General features: G+C 41.5%; 1 long non-coding RNA gene and 1 pseudogene across 2 annotated transcripts in view; one reads left to right on the plus strand and one right to left on the minus strand.

The window, feature by feature from the left end:
* Window positions 1-16,426, plus strand: part of LOC145425702 (uncharacterized) — a 260,683-nt gene that overhangs the window by 143,723 nt on the left and 100,534 nt on the right. The window lies entirely within an intron of this gene.
* Window positions 4,804-6,843, minus strand: LOC113017292 (ICOS ligand-like; annotated as a pseudogene). Its single transcript, XR_013902615.1, has 2 exons — window positions 6,414-6,843; window positions 4,804-6,194 (listed from the first exon to the last, which is right to left on the minus strand). The product of XR_013902615.1 is annotated as an ICOS ligand-like (transcript).

The raw sequence follows: 16,426 nt of genomic DNA on the forward strand, positions 1-16,426 counted from the left end.
TCCTTGCTGCCCATCAAAAATCGGACTGATTTTAAGATTTTATTGCTTACATTCAAAATCGTAAATAATATTGCTATTTAACTGAACTTCTCAGCCTGTCTACTCCTAGGAGAGCACTTTGATAATCAAGTCAAATGCTCTTGCTGCAACCTAGGTCATGGCTGAAACCCGGAGGTGATCGTTGTCAGGGTTATATTTTTGGGTTGTCATTTATACTTAGAAACATATAATACTGTTTGGTTTGGCAGTTGGGAAGCTCATCTGTAAATGGGAGGTTGCTCTCGCTATCCTGGTCGTTGTGTCCTTGGGCAAGACACTTCGCCTACCACCTACTGGTGTTGGCCAGAGGGGCCAAAGGTGCGATATGGCAGCCTCGCTTCTGTCAGTCTGCCCCAGGGCAGCTGTGGCTACAACTGTAGCTGCCTCCACCAGTGTGTGAATGTGAGAGTGAATGAATAGTGGCATTGTAAAGCGCTTTGAGGGTCTTGAAAAGCGCTATATAAATGCAATCCATTATTATTATCATTATCATATATGCTTAGAGGTATATAATCTATTGCATATTGATAGAATGTCTCAGGGCAGCACGGTCTTTACTGTTGTCGCACAGCAAGAAGGTCCTGAGTTCAATTCCACCATCAAGCCGGGGTCTTTCTGTGTGGAGTTTGCATGTTCTCACCATGTTTGCGGGGGTTCTTCCCGGCTTCCTCCCACAGTCCAATGACATGCAGTGGGGGATAGGTTAATTGATTAATCTAAATTGCCCATAGGTGTGAATCTGTGAGTGCAAATGGTTGTCTATGTCTCTGTGCATCTCGCCCTATGACAGCTGGGATAGGCTCCAGCGACCCAGGAAAGGATAGGCGGAAGTGAATGGATGGATGTATAGAATGTCTCATCCTTAGTAGTTGTTCACAGACACACACACACACACACTCACACACACACACACACTGGTACTCTTTGTTCGCATATATGCCTGTGTCCAGTGCTTTGCTAGTTGCAGTAGAATTGTCTCGGCTGTTCCAGCAATAGGTTTGTGCCTAGATAAACCTTACAACCGTGCCATTGCTGCACGTATTACCAGAGCCTGTTCTTTAAGAAAGAAACACTTGTGAACTTCTAAATCCTTCTTGCTTGTTGTCTCATTTGTTGTGTGCTGGTCTGTTACATTTTCTAAAACTACACTACACACTACTTTACATTCAGAATGAATGAGTGCACACATGTAATGAAAACAAAATCCATTAAATCATTTTTGTCATCTCCAGTCTTTTCCTTGTGCAGTAATACAAGGAACGATTTGCTGTCAGCTCATTTTAATCTGATGTGTTTGAAAGTTTAGTGATGACATCCTGTCTGATGGCACTTTGTTTACAGGCAGCGTTTTAATCACTATTTTAAAGACACTGTGTATGAATGTAACAGCTCAGTGCTGTCTGACAGCATTAGCATTGTTAGTTACCTTAAACAGGCTGAATCCACCGCTGCACTGTGAGGATAAAGACTCTGTGTCGCTCTACTGTCACTTCTTATTCTTCATATGTCACAGCTGAAGATTTTACAAGTGTGAATAACACGCCACGTGCAGAAACAACAGCCTGTACTCTGCAGCGCAACAAGAAACCAGAGCCTAAAGTAACTCTGGTGACGCGCTTTCTCTCTAACCAATCAGAGAGCTCCTTACATCACTGCATAGCTCACATTCCTCCGTCAGGTTGTTTCTACTGGAACATCCTCAGCAGAACCAATGAAAGGAAAGTAAACTGCAAAGTAAATTTTTATTGATAACATAAAAATATGATCCCTAATTTGATTTTGAAGTTTACTTATTTTTAAAACTACATTAAAAAACATTTTGAAAATCCTGAAAAATATCAGAATTTTACTTTTTTGAATGGGGTTTTTAGTGAGTTATTGTTTTCCACCTTTTTCATTTGAAAGCAGTGCTCCACATTTCACATTTTTTGGATGTGAGTTGTTTCAAACTGTAGACACAGATCTGTCTGTTGAATTGAATCGTTCAATACTCGAGAATCACTTTACTGACTAATGAATCATGATTCACAAGCCCAACGGACTCACTGACTCATCCCTGTTGCTGTTAGCAGCAATGTATCTAGCTTATAATTAAAATTGTGGAGAAAAAACACAACATCCAGTATCTTAACAAAAAATTTCTGCTCTGAACTGGAAGAAAAAACCCTGAGTAGAAGCTCACATCAAGAAAATAGCTCCTCCGTTCACAGTAGCATCGCTCTGCTAACATGCTAACAACACATTTGAGCTACTCACCCCCTCCCTCCTGTGCTGAATCATAGGTCGTGTCCAAATTCATGGGCTGCATCCTCCTGAGGCTGCATTTGTAGACCGATTACGTCACAGCGACGCGCCGAAGGCTGTCCAAATTCATAGACTCCTCCGAATGCAGCCGACAAATGCGTCCTCCTTTTCCCTGAATTTGAAGGATGGGTCGGGTGTGTCCTTCGTGGCCCACCATATCCCAGAATTCATAGCGCGGCACAGCCAAGCTCCAGTTTCCGGCTAATGGCGGCCGCTACTATAGAGCGAACGAATGCTCCCTGTCACTACCCGATCCGTACCGGAAACCCGATCGGTACCCCGCATGCGCGAAAGGTTTCTACTTCCGGTCGTAGTGTTTTACGATAGTTACAGCCCAGAGTATCTGTTAAGATGTTAAGAATAACAAGTATATCTTAAAATCTTTGCAATAATGAAGCATTTCAGTACAATGTAGACAAAAACGAAAAATAAAAAGATAGTTACGGATCAGGACTCCCCGATCCTTACTGCGCATGTGTAAAGTCTGACCGTACAAATCGAGTCTATCCGATCCGTACCGCGCATGTGCAGATGTTTTCTTCTTCTTCTGTTCGTTTAATGGCAGTGTACTCCCCAGTGTACGAGGATACCGCCATCTGCTGACCGAGCGAATAAACCCTATTATAAACTGAATTAGCGTCATTACAAACGTGTGTTAAATCTGATTTAGCGATAGTCGAGTGTGTTTATGCTTGTCTGTGAGGAGAGGATTGTTGGAATAGTGATGATGATGTGCGCTATCACTGTCAATTGCCAGTAAACACTTAATCTGGCTGATGAATCTACACGTGAGATATTACAAAGTCTGCATTATTAACTCTGTAATTAGGCGCCATTCTTCTTATTTTACGGCGCTGTTGCTCAATCGGGGGACGCTCTCTGTTGAGGAGAAAAGCATGAATTTCTTTGTATACGGATTATCCATTGTTTAAATGTCCCAGGCAGTCGAAAAGGAGGCAGAGCTGTTGAGAAATGCTAGGAGCTAACTGGGCGCTAACCGCATCATTCAAATATATTGAATGTCGCAATGTTGGCAAAGAGAGGAAGTGACGTAAGATTTGCGCATGCGGGGTACCGATCGGGCTTCCGGTACGGATCGGGTAGTGACACTCACTCACTCACCCCCTCCCTCCTGGCTCACAGCTTCTTATTCTTCTTGGTTGGCAACCAATGTTAAGGCGCATTACCGCCCCCTGGCGCACATTTCAGTGGACATTTAGATGAGAAAATATATATTTAACACATTTAAGGAGAATACTAATAAAAAAAAATAAACAAAATAAATGTTTATTAAGCAATTTTGATAGGAAATTGCTTAATTTTAGAAATGTTTTTGCTCTTTTTTGCTCTATAAAATAGTTTGGGTTTTTTTTTTTTTAGAATCATTCATCTTAGCAGTAGGATATACATGAAAAGAGAAACAAATTAAGTTTGAGTGAAAATGTACTTTTTTTTTAACTCTCTGGTCAACTGACTCAGTGAATCAAATGACTCAAAAATCCGATTCACTTTGGTGAGTGACTCATTAAAACTCCATTCAGTAAAAAGAATCAAATTTACCATCACTACTGTAGTGTAGCTCACACCTGAACATAGTCCTTGTTCTAAGCCAGGCTCTTCCTTCCTGGCTCTGCTCTTCTCATTGAATCAAAGTAAGAAACTCCACGAGGACAGACTGCAGTTTTCTCATCTTTGCTCAGATCCAAAATCCAAACAAATCAAATCCACTGCAGGCTGCAACTGTCAGATTAACAGAATCCAGACTGTCCTTTAAACTCTGAAAACCTTGACAAATGATCACAAGTCATTATGTTGTTATCATGTTTTGCTGGGCGACCTTTAGAGTGAATTGTTGTTGTTTTTTTCACAACAGTCCTCTCACATTCAAACTCTAAGCTTAATTCTATGAGTCAGGCCAAGCACAAGCCATGTTTGTACAGTCCTTGCCTTCCACTTTGACCTAACAGTTTTTGCATGAAATGTAACTAGTGTTACATTTCAGACAGACAGAGTCAGGAAATCATTGTTTTAAATCCCTGAATTACAAAAGGGATCAACATTCTTTCCCAGTTCAGCTACTAAAGTTTCAACAAATCTGTTCTTTATCAATTATAATAAATTATTTGTAGACGTTTTGTTATCTGCAGCAACAACCTGATGTTTTTATGCTGTAAATGTTCTCTTTGAATAGTAAAAAAAATCCATATGTGATTTATTTTGCCTGCATTTTGCGTTTTACCGTGCAGACAGTGATCCTGCAGAGACATTAGTTATGGATGACATCGTCACTAAAGAGAAGCTTACAGTAAAAGACGCTGCTCTTCTTTTAGATGATAAATCTGTTTTCAGACGACTGTTTCCAGCTGCTGCTCTCTAACTGGTCCACACAGCAGCTCAGACCTGACATATTCACTGTAAACACACTGGTTTATATTCTGTTTGTTCTCCTCATGATGTTACCCTCATACAACCACACTTTGATGAGTGTTCAAAGGAAACAGGAAACACTGTAAAGTCCTGTTGTGCTGCTCAGAGAGTCACGGTCATCAGGCTGGAGCAGCTGAGCCAATCCTGTGATAAGCAGCTGCTGGTTAACCAACCAGAGAAAGTGGAGTTAGATCCAGTTTACACATCTGCTCAGTGAGGTTTGTTTGAGTCCAGCTCAAATTATTCAGCTTCAGTTCAAGATTATTCATGAAGCACCAGAAAACAACAACCATCTGAAGGCTCTTTTATAAAAAAAAAAAACATTATAAACAGAAAATCCCTGAAAACTGCATGAAATGAGTCAACAGGTCAGAAAGTTTCTGATAAAAACAGATTTATTGTTACAGAAAGAAAACTAAACAAGATTCCTGCTCATAGAAATAAATATATTACATACAGTGTGCAATAATAAAGTAAAAAAGTGTGCAGTGCTTAAAGCTAAATATAATAAACATTAGAAGCTTCTGTGATATAAACATGAGTGTTTTATGTGTTTAAAGTGAAGCAGCAGGTAGTTTGATATTAGCTCAGCAGGAGGTCGAGAGCAGGAAGTAGCAGCTACAGCTCACAGTATAAAGACAAGTTTAGTCTGATAAACTAAACTACTTATGAAGACTTCAGCTGGTGTTCATGAAGGTCGATGAGCGAGTGAGGAGCTAAAGGCTCAACTTTAACTTTGGGACAGTTTTCTACTTCTTAAAAACTATTATTATTGGTCATTCAAGATGGCGCCGTGGATGGCAGCCTCGGTACTGCGCTCTCTCGCACTTTTCTTGTTTCTGTTTATTATGTACATTCTGTAGTATTCATTCCACCTCATTTCATTTCTGTATTTTATGTATATAAGTTTAGATGAGTTATTTATAGTTGGTTTACACAGCTTTGTGTATGTATGTGTATGCATGTGTAGTGTATATATAGACGCACATAGTGTGTGTGTGTGTGTGTGTGCGTGCGTGCGTGTGTGTGTGTGTGTGTGTGTGATTTACATTGCTGTGCTTGAGAGCCACCATCTACCAGAACCAAATTCCTTGTATGTGTCTGCATACTTGGCCAATAAACACGATTCTGATTCTGATTATTAAAACTATTATTATAACCTGACATTTTCAAATGTCTTTACCCTGAATGCTCAGTGTCACCTTGGAGAAGCTGGAAGAGAAGCAAGAGACTCAGATGAGGAAAAAAAAGAAGCTCTGACACATTTCAAACAGGCTGCTGTTCAGCTCGAGGAGGCTGGTAGGAATCCTTATTCTGTTGTTGTTTATGTTTTCTGTAGATCAAAAAACCAACAACAGCAGCAACAAGAAGCACAGCGCAAATAGACAGACCGACGATCAGTCCAACAGACCCTCCTGTCTGACCTGCAGGTGAGAAACAGGTGTGAGGTGTCAGCTGTCAGGTAGGTGATGAGTGAAGAACAGAACAGAATCCATTTCCTCTTCAAACTGCTGTCAGACATTATCTACTGCACTCTGATCACATCACTCAGACCAGCTGCTTTCTACAAAGTCTCATCAACAACATCTTTAGAAACAAACATCAACAACCAGGAAGCAGCTTCACCTCTTTTCACCACTCACCTGGAGAAACATTTAACCTGATGGTGGTGATTGGCTTAGTCTTCAGATGAGCTCTCTTCCTGTGGTTTGCTCCTCTCACGAAGACACGACACTTATATGTTCCATTATCAGCAGTCGTCACATTCTTCAGAATCAAAGACATGTCTCCATCCTTCATCTGTCTGTCCTGCAGATCCACCCGGTTCTTAAAAGAAGGATGCTGGTTGTCTGGAACAAACTGCTCATCCCGGTACAAGAGGACATAATCTGGCTCCAGATCAGCTCTGCTCCACTCTAGAACAACAATGATGTTGTTGTTTGGAGCTCGACATGTCAGAGTGACGTTCTGTCCAGACTCAGCTGTGATCGTCTTCTGGTCTGAAAGAGGAAACAACACAGAGAAGAGAGGTTAAAGGTCAAAGTTTAAACTCTTGACTGGTACAGCAGCCAATCAGGAAGATGATCAGAGACTACTGTGCTCTGGTTGATGATGGTTGAACCTTAAACCTGAGCCACAGTTCCCTCACTGCTCTTTTCGAGCAGCAGACTCACTCTGTGTTTACTAATTAGAGCCAAAAATAATTCACTTTAATCACATTTATAAGAGTGTAGGCAGAGAGTTGCTTACCATAACTATACAAACTGATTAATTACATTTAAGACACGTCCTTAATGCTAATATGTGTCCACTATTTTCACCTGAGGGGAATTTTATCCACATTAGAGCTGCAAACTTCTGGGAATAACAAATCTATATCTATATATCTATATCTATATCAACAACTAGCATTCACAGTCTGCTGGAGCTGTGAGTGTGTGGAAAAAGATAAATGTACTTACAGTCATTATAAAATGACTGTAAGTGCCTTCAGAATCATGTGACAACCCCTTGGCTTTGCTGTTCCACTTGAACGACGTATTGTTGTTGCCGTTAGCAATTAGCCTATAGTTCATTCAAAAGGCGCGATGGGTGCTTCGACATACGAAAGACCCCCAGGAACGTATTAATTTTGTAAGTCGGGGTACTATAAAGGTGGACAGCTTCTTTGACTTATTGCTACTCCGGCATCAAGCACAGCTGTAGGAACTTACATGTATTAAAGACGATTTGAAAATAAGTTATTACACTTTAAATAAGTAAATGTCACAAAAAAAAATCACAATTTAACTTTATCTCATCAGTGAGTCTCATTGGCCCAACAGCACATACGCACAAACCTGTCTTTATTATCATCATTATCAAGATTATTGGTACTATTTTTGTTACCTCTTGGTCATTCCTTACAATTCTCACATAATATGTGTGTGAGATAAATACGGGAAAAGTTGCTATGTCAACATCCCATGAAATATTCCTGCTCACCAACAACTATTCAGTACTTCCCTCTGTCCCTCCTTCTATCAGCAGACCAAAAAGTGCTATAAGGGGGGAACATGGTGTAAATGAGCTTTTTAATTATTTTGAATTTAATAATCTAAATTGTATATATATATATAAAGTGACAATGAAAGCAATTCAGTTCCCAGTAGTAGACACAGTGATACCTGCTGGTCTCACCTGCATATTCAGCCGGTGAAAAGCAGACGAGCAGAATCCAGCAGAATATCACAGATTTGCAAGTATCCATCTCAGGTTGTCCTGCAGATCCCAAATTCAGAGTGTTACATAGTTTAAAAGAGAAGCTGAGTCGACTGAAAATACACAAGATGTTTATGTTACCAAAGCTTCTGATATGATCCACAAACATAAACTAAGATTTACAAATGTGTATGTCTAACAGTGAATAGTGATTATTTACCCTCCAAAATGTTTATGTTCAGCAAACGTGTGAAGGAATTACCTGATATGACAGGATATCACATGTTAGATGAGAGCACAAAGTGCTAACAGTAGCATAAATGTGGGCATGTGACGTGATCTCTATGGGGCACCGTTTGTAAAGTGAAACATCCTGAAATTAACGGCAACATTTTTCCACATTTAACTGAAAGCCCTACAAAAACATTTTTTCGGGGCAGTTTTTACAACATTTCATATTTAAAACACAATTTTAAATGTTAAATCTAAATATTAAATGTTAAATCTAAATATTATATTTAAATCTAAATGCTAAATCTTAAATCTAAATGTCATATTTAAATTTAAATATTAAATGTAAATGTTACAGGAAACTAAATATTTAGCTAACATGAAAATTTATTGTACGGATCAACGGAAATACCAAAATAAAAGCTTTACTAAATCCTCCGGTGCAAAAGTGTGCTGGTAGTGGTCAGATTGTGTCTGCTCTCCCCTGATGGTCACTTCTCACCGTCATGAGCTGCTTCACTTCTGCACATCCAGCGATTTGGCTGAAAACATCGGAGGGTCCGTTCTCTTTCAAACACTCGTTTCGGTGTCTCACTATGGGGAACGCTCTAGGTCAGCTAGGTCATACTAGCTCACCATAGCTACCCAACCGAGAGAAGAAAAAAGATCAGCGTCAGCTGTCCAGCCATTCCAAGCTAGCTACACCAAACTTCCTTAATATGGCAGACTGCAAACCGCTGCCCAGAATTTGCCCCTGCGGTTGCAAAATCTCAGGTTCAGATACACATGACGCTTGTGTGATGTGCCTCGGGCTGCAACACGCCCAAGTGGCTATTTCCACACTGGGTTCATGTGAACACACCCTAAAAAGCCTTTGCTGAAGGTTAGCCCGTCAGGCTAGCCTGTCAAAGAAGGACCCAAAGCTATCTCAAATCAGCCCACCAATGAGGCACCCTGAGTCAGCCACACCAGGCACCAGCTGTGGGGATGAGATGGATATTGTCCTCCCACTGGTGGACGATGCCGAGATCAGCTGCGAAGCTATGTTATCGGATTCCATTCAGGTTCATGACGAGCTACTCAGGGAAACCTCTGAGGGAGCGTCGGAACATCTCATCTCAGACGAGGATGACAACGTTTTCTTTGCCCCCTCTGTTTGGAATTCTGCGACACAAGGGCCCGACTGTGATAACCCCGGCACATAGTCCCGCAGCATAGAGTTATTTGATGTTGCAAAATGGGCAGCTGAAAAGCTGGCAATCCCATGGCCCACTGTGACAATGGAGAACTCCACATCACGATACGAGGGTAAAAGGCTCCCCAAAGCACAGCGCACTACTAAGCAGGTACTACCGCTTTTCCCTGAATGCGTGGACGAGGTCACATGCTGCTGGGCAAAGCAGCAGCATGTGACGGGGTTTCGTCACCCAACCCCGTGCAGGGAGCAGCGGCGTTTGACTGCGCTGGAATGAAAGAGAAGGGCATCTACCAAATTCCCACAGTGGAGAATCTGGTTGCATCTCATCTCCACCCAAACTAGAAACTTTCCATGTCATCTGGTCCATCCCTTCGCCCCTTCGCTCCTGCTAGCCTACTTGGCGGAGCTCCAGGACCAGACTGCTGCAAACTCGGATGCTAGCAAGCCGTGGGAAGAGCTGGCCGTCGTTACGGACCAGTGTCTCCACCTCACTAGAGCAGCAGTACAAGCGGCGGGCAGAGCTCTCAGCATCATTGTCCTACAGGAGAGGGCAAGATGGTTGAACTGGCATTCTGGATGAAAGCATTGACCCCGCTGGCCTTTTTGGGACAGTCTCTTTCATAGGAATAACTCTAAACTCCACCTTGTACAGAGTGACTCTCTCTGTGGACAGAATTTAAAAAATGCACACATGCCGGCATTTTTCAGGTGGGAAGATATCTCCCATTCAGAAGACTTCTGCAGATGCTGGGATTAATGGCGTCTTCACTAGCGGTCATTCCACTTGGCAGACTGCATATGAGGGAGTTTCAGCCATGGGTAGCATCACTGAGACTGAATCGAAAGCACCATATTCACCGCCATATCAGAGTCACAGCAGACTGTGCTGTGGCACTCCACTGTTGGAGAAACAGTTCACTCCACTGTTGGAGAAATCCCAGATTTCTCACTCAGGGGGTGTCACTGGGGGCTGTCACAGCCAGAAAGGTGGTGACCACGCACGCGAGTCTCACGGGCTGGGGTGCCACAGCGGCAACTGGGGGTGCTCACATAAACTGGCTAGAATTGCTAGTAGCATTTCTAGCACTGAGACACTTTCTTCCCATTAAAGAAACTGCCATGTTCTGATCAGAACAGACAACACCACTGTTGTGGCGTACATCAACAGACAGAGCGGGATACGGTCCCTTCCTTTGCACATGCTGGCTCGCAGACTGATCATGTGGAGCAGGCAGCATCACTCTGTTGTCATTGAGCGATATTCACATTCCAGGAGCTCTGAACTTGAGAGCAGACTTAATGTCCAAGGGGAACCGCAGTACGGGGACTGGACCCTGCACCCACATGTGGTGACCCAAATCTGGACCCGCTTTGGCCAGTCACAAGTCAACCTGTTTGCCTCAATGGAGAACGCTCAGTGTCCACTGTATTTCTCCCCGAGGGACCAGGAGGCTCTGCTAGAGGTAGATGCATTAGCTCACAATTGGCCACATGCTCTGCTTTATGCGTTTCCTCCACTGGCCTTAATTTCTCCCACTCTAACCAGAGTGACGAGGTCCCATTGGTTAGCGGAGATTATGCCCCTCTTGTGGAGCGAACCTTGGCTTCTCCCTATCTGACGAGACCTAGTCTCCCAGGCCAGGGTATGAATCTGAGTATGGCAGGACTCCCCTTCTGGTGGATGATGCCAAGGTCAGCTGTGAAGCTATGTTATCTATGCAGCTAAATCACTGGACATGCTTGTAGGCAAGAAGCGAAGCAGCTCATGGTGGTGACAAGTGACGGGGAGAGCAGACACAACCTGACCACGTTTAACATTTAGATTTAAAATTTAATATTTAGATTTCACATTTAAAATTGTGTTTTAAATATGAAAAGTTACAAATACTTTACTAAATGTTGTAAAAATGACTAAAAAAAACATTTTTTGTAGGTTTTTGAGCTAAATGTGGAAAACATTTTCAGTTAATTTCAGCATATCTCACTTTACAAACAGCGCCCCATAGATCTCTGCGTCTTGGGCAGTTAAAAATAGTACACATATTTTTAGACATGTGTGCTCACAGGAAGCAAAATGAGGATCAGACTTGTGAAACAGACAGTAAATTGTGTGTAAATTACTTAGAAATCAGTACAATGGTTTTGCTTGTGGTCAAATTGATTTGAATTTTGAAACACTGCATAGATTGAAACATATATTTATGAGTCAGAAGTTACACATCTGAGGTAAAGTCTGTAGTGAGTTCAGCACACCCAGAGTATCTTACCCCAACACTGTTGTTCAGAATAAGCAGTCACACAAAGCTCAACTTGTTTAGTTTAACCAGGGTTTACTGAGTAAGTAAAGTTAAAATACATGTTGTGTATTTTATACAAAATCAGCAGCGTGAGAGAAAAAGCTAAACTACAGTATTGTTGATCTCCAATCTGATTAAGTTACCGTGGTGATTTACCCCAGCAGTACAGAGACCCTGAAGTTACCTGGATCAGATGAAATCCTGGTTGGTAGCACAGCCTCAGGACTCACTGCTCCTCCTGCTGGATGGTGATCAGGTGGAGATTGTAAAAACATAACTGTTAACAGACGTATTTTAACGTTGTTCACATGTAAACAAACACTTTAATCAGACTGCCTTTGCAAAGTGAGAACTATGGGTCAATGAAATAATTTAATGCATGTTGTTCTTTTGTTTGTTTCTTTAAATGGGAAATAATCTAGTTAAGACATGTGAACAGACAACCCACAAAAACACACACAGACACACACTAGTATTAGCAGAGCCTGTTCTTTAAGAAAGAAAAACTTGTGAGCTTCTAAATTCTTCTCATTTGTTGTCATGTTTGTTGTGTGCTGGTCTGATACAATTTCCTAAAACTACACAGGTCATTTACTTTACATTCAGAATGAAAGTGTGCACTCGTGTAATGAAAACAAAATTCATTAAATCATTATTGTCATCTCCAGTCTTCCCCTTGTGCAGTAATACAAGGAACGATTTGCTGTCAGCTCAGTTTAATCTCAAGTGTTTGAAAGTTTAATGTCTGATGACACTTTGCTTACAGACAGGATTTTAATCACTATTTTAAAGGCTGTGGGCTGCAGCCATTGCTCGAACACTGTGTGTGCATGCAACAGGCCTCAGTGTCTGACAGCATTAGCATTGTTAGTTACCTTAAACAGGCTGAATCCACCGCTGCACTGTGAGGATAAGGGCTCTGTGTCGCTCCAGTGTCACTTCTTATTCTTTACAAGGATAAATAACAAGTGATGGGCAGGAACAAGACGCACACAGCAAAAAGGAACCAGAGACTTTATGACAGGTTTCTGCTGAAATGGCCAGTGACTCAGCAGAACCAGTAAAATGAAAGTAAACTGCAAAGACAGAAGGAGTAAAGAAATTTTCATTGCAAAGATAAAAAAAATATGATCCCAAATTTGATTTTGAATCATTTCACTTATTTCCTTTTTAAAACGACATTAAAGAAGATTTAGTACATCACAAAAAAAAATCTGAATTAATTTTTTAATGGTGTTTTTTGTGAGTTATTGTTTCCATCCTCCATGCAAAAGTGCTTAGCAGGTTTTTTGAATATGTGGCCAGAGAGAGATCTCTGTTTTAGTGAGTCATAATTAATAAATGTGCAGATAAAACAACAAATCTGTTTGTACTCAAAGATGTAATTAGAAAGGACTGTAAAGACTTACAAAGGGTGTTACATTTCTTGTGAACTGGGCATCTTAACAGCTGCAGGGCTTGAGGAGAACACACCACACACACACACACTCACACATAGCCTCTGCTACAGGAATCCCCCTCTTGTGTCTTTCGGTCAAAAGACAAAACTGACGTAAGCATTCAAGTAAACATTAATGTCACCATGGAAACTGCATGCCACTCTTGCAAAACTCTGCAAGCTTCTCATGAAGCAAGAGAAAAAACACATGCACACAGACATGCACACACACACACGGCGGGTCTTGCTATCTTCGTGGGGACATCTCATTGACATAATGCATTCCCTAGCCACTTGCCCTAACTTTGACATTTAAAAATGAATGCCTAAACCTAACCACAGGACACGTACAGACATGCCTGAGCCTCCTTGGTACCAGTACAAGTTAGTATTGATGTTTATAACATGTTTATGACAGAAGTCTGAGGTTGGGGGAGGATACATTCAATTCGATTCAATTCAATCATATATATCGCCAATTTCTAGTACCAGCTGACCCCAGATCAAACACATAATAATAATAACGTAACATGTAAAAATATGAGGCTTTTCATTTGAAAGCAGTGCTCCACATTTCACATTTTTTCAGTGTGAGGTTGTTTCAAACTGTAGACACAGATCTGTCTGTTTAAATGCTGAATAAGAAGAAACTGTGTGACAAACCTGGCTAAAGAAGGATCCACTATCAAATATGCAATCATTTTTCACATAGTTTTCAGCTGCCAATCAGAGGCAACAAATCACTCAAACATGTTTAAATATCAAACTAAACAGAGAAAATTCACTCACTCAAACAATCATCAGGGTGGAGTCCACAGCTGTGCTGCAGCTGTAGTGCTCACACCTCAACATAGTCCTTGTTCTCAGCCAAGCTCCTTCTTCCTGCCTTCCTCAGCTCCTCTTCCTGGCTCTGCTCTGCTCTTCCTGAATGAAAGTGAGAGGACAGACTGCAGGTTTCTCATCTTTGCTCAGAAACCCAGGAAACACAGCAAGCAGGCTTTAACTGTGAGATTTACACAATCCATACAGTTCTTTAAACTCTGGCGACCTTTACAGTGAACAATGGTTTGTTTTTGTTTGTTTGTTTGTTTTTTCACCACAGTCCTCTCAAATTTAAACTTTAAGCTTAATTCCTTGAGTCAGTAAAGTCAGTCAGTAAAAGTCAGTAAAAATCCATAAATAAAAAAGGGTTAAACAAAATTCAGCTACTAAATAAAGTTGAAGAAAATCTTATTACAAATCTGTAATAAATTAAATTAAATTAAAATTAAATTAAATCTGTGAGTACTGTAAAAATAAACTTCTATAATTAATGTGATTTATTTTTGTGTTGTTGATACTTGTGAGGTTATGTCAGTGACAGGACTGCACTGTCTGCACCGATGTCCTCTGTGTGTGTTTCAGACAGGGGAGACGTCACTTATGGATGACATCATCATCGAACACAAGATAACAGTCAAAGACTACAGAGGTACAGCTGTTGATCTTTTAGTACAAAGATGAAAAATCTGTTAATCAGAATTGAACTTTTCCTTTACTATGAACAGGAAAAGAAAGGAAAAGAAGTTAAAACAAACAAACTCAAGTTCAAAGTGAGAGAGTAGGAAAAAAAAGTGCGCACACATCCTCATTCTAGTAAAATGTGAGCTTATCCACAGCCGGGTCAGTGGGGCAGCAGCCTAAAAACAGACCAGACCTCCCTCTCCCAGGCCGCCTCCTCCAGCCTTTCCAAGGGAACAGGAGTTTCCAGCCAGCTGAGACATATAATCTCTTCAGTGTTTCCTGGTTCTGCTCCGGGGACTCCTCCTCTTTCTTCATCAGGGTTCAGAGTGAGTGCAGCAGTATTTAGATTTCACTCTGAGCCAAGTTGTGGTTAAAACGTATCAGAAACAACGCTGCTCGTCTCTGCAGATGCTGTGTGATCTGATACTTGTCATGTACTGCTCATGCAGCAGCAGAAAATGTGTCCAAAGTTCAACATTTATGTGACCCAAAACAGAAAGTTGTGTTATAACTGTGATGCGTTCACTGACATGTCCTTATTCTTTCACTTTGCTGTATATAAAGAGAACAGAGAGGCTCTGCTCAGCCCAGCAGTCGTCCACCAGTCCAACAACTGGAATCCAGCTGCTGCTCTCTAACTGGTTCTCACATTCACTGTAAACACACTGGTTAGGGCCCGAGCACCGAGAGTGCGAAGGCCCTATTGTATCTGCTCCGTTTCTTATTATTATTATTAGGGCCCGAGCACCGAGAGTGCGAAGGCCCTATTGTATCTGCTCCGTTTCTTATTAGGGCCCGAGCACTGACAGTGCGAAGGCCCTATTGTAATTGCTCTGTTTATTATTAGGGCCCGAGCACTGACAGTGCGAAGGCCCTATTGTAATTGCTCTGTTTATTATTAGGGCCCGAGCACTGACAGTGCGAAGGCCCTATTGTAATTGCTCTGTTTATTATTAGGGCCCGAGCACTGACAGTGCGAAGGCCCTATTGTAATTGCTCTGTTTATTATTAGGGCCCGAGCACTGACAGTGCGAAGGCCCTATTGTAATTGCTCTGTTTATTATTATTATTATTATTATTATTATTATTATTATTATTATTATTATTTCGGCAAATGAATTGGCCGTTTGAGGGCCTAAACATGCTCGAAAACTCATGAAATTTTGCACACGCGTCAGGTCTGGTGAAAATTTACGTATTTTAATGTTCTCAGACATGGCCAGGGAAAATTAGCTCAGTAGCGCCACCTAGAAAAATGAAAAACGCGAGCCCCCGGTATGGGTATGACCTACACGTTTGAAAGTCGGTACACCTATATAACGTTCAGAGTCGAACAAAAAAGTCTATTATGGCAATGTCCTAAACCCAACAGGAAGTCCGCCATTTTGGATTGAAGGTGACATTTTGGGTCTGATTTTACCGTTTCCATGCCTCGAACTTTAACGAACTCCTCCTTGGGATTTGGTCCTATAAACTTCAAATTTGGACAGTGTCAACTACACCCTTGTGCCATGTTAAATTGCGGAGCTTTTGAGTTTTCACAATACTATGAGGCCGTGGCGCCATGGCGAATTTCGATGACTCGTCATGAAAATCTTATTGCCTCTCATTCTGTCATACATGTTCCGATCTGGACCAAAGAGCAAACATATGATAAGGCTCCACCCCTGAACATATTTCAACTGCCATATTTGACATCAAGGACAGCGCCACCTAGTGGGAACAGGAAATGTCATGTTTTACACTTTGGGGTACAGTATAGTGATGGGTGACATCTGCAGCCTCAAA

Source organism: Astatotilapia calliptera, chromosome 3, assembly GCF_964374335.1.
Source record: "Astatotilapia calliptera chromosome 3, fAstCal68.1, whole genome shotgun sequence".
NCBI classification, from domain to species: domain Eukaryota; kingdom Metazoa; phylum Chordata; class Actinopteri; order Cichliformes; family Cichlidae; genus Astatotilapia; species Astatotilapia calliptera.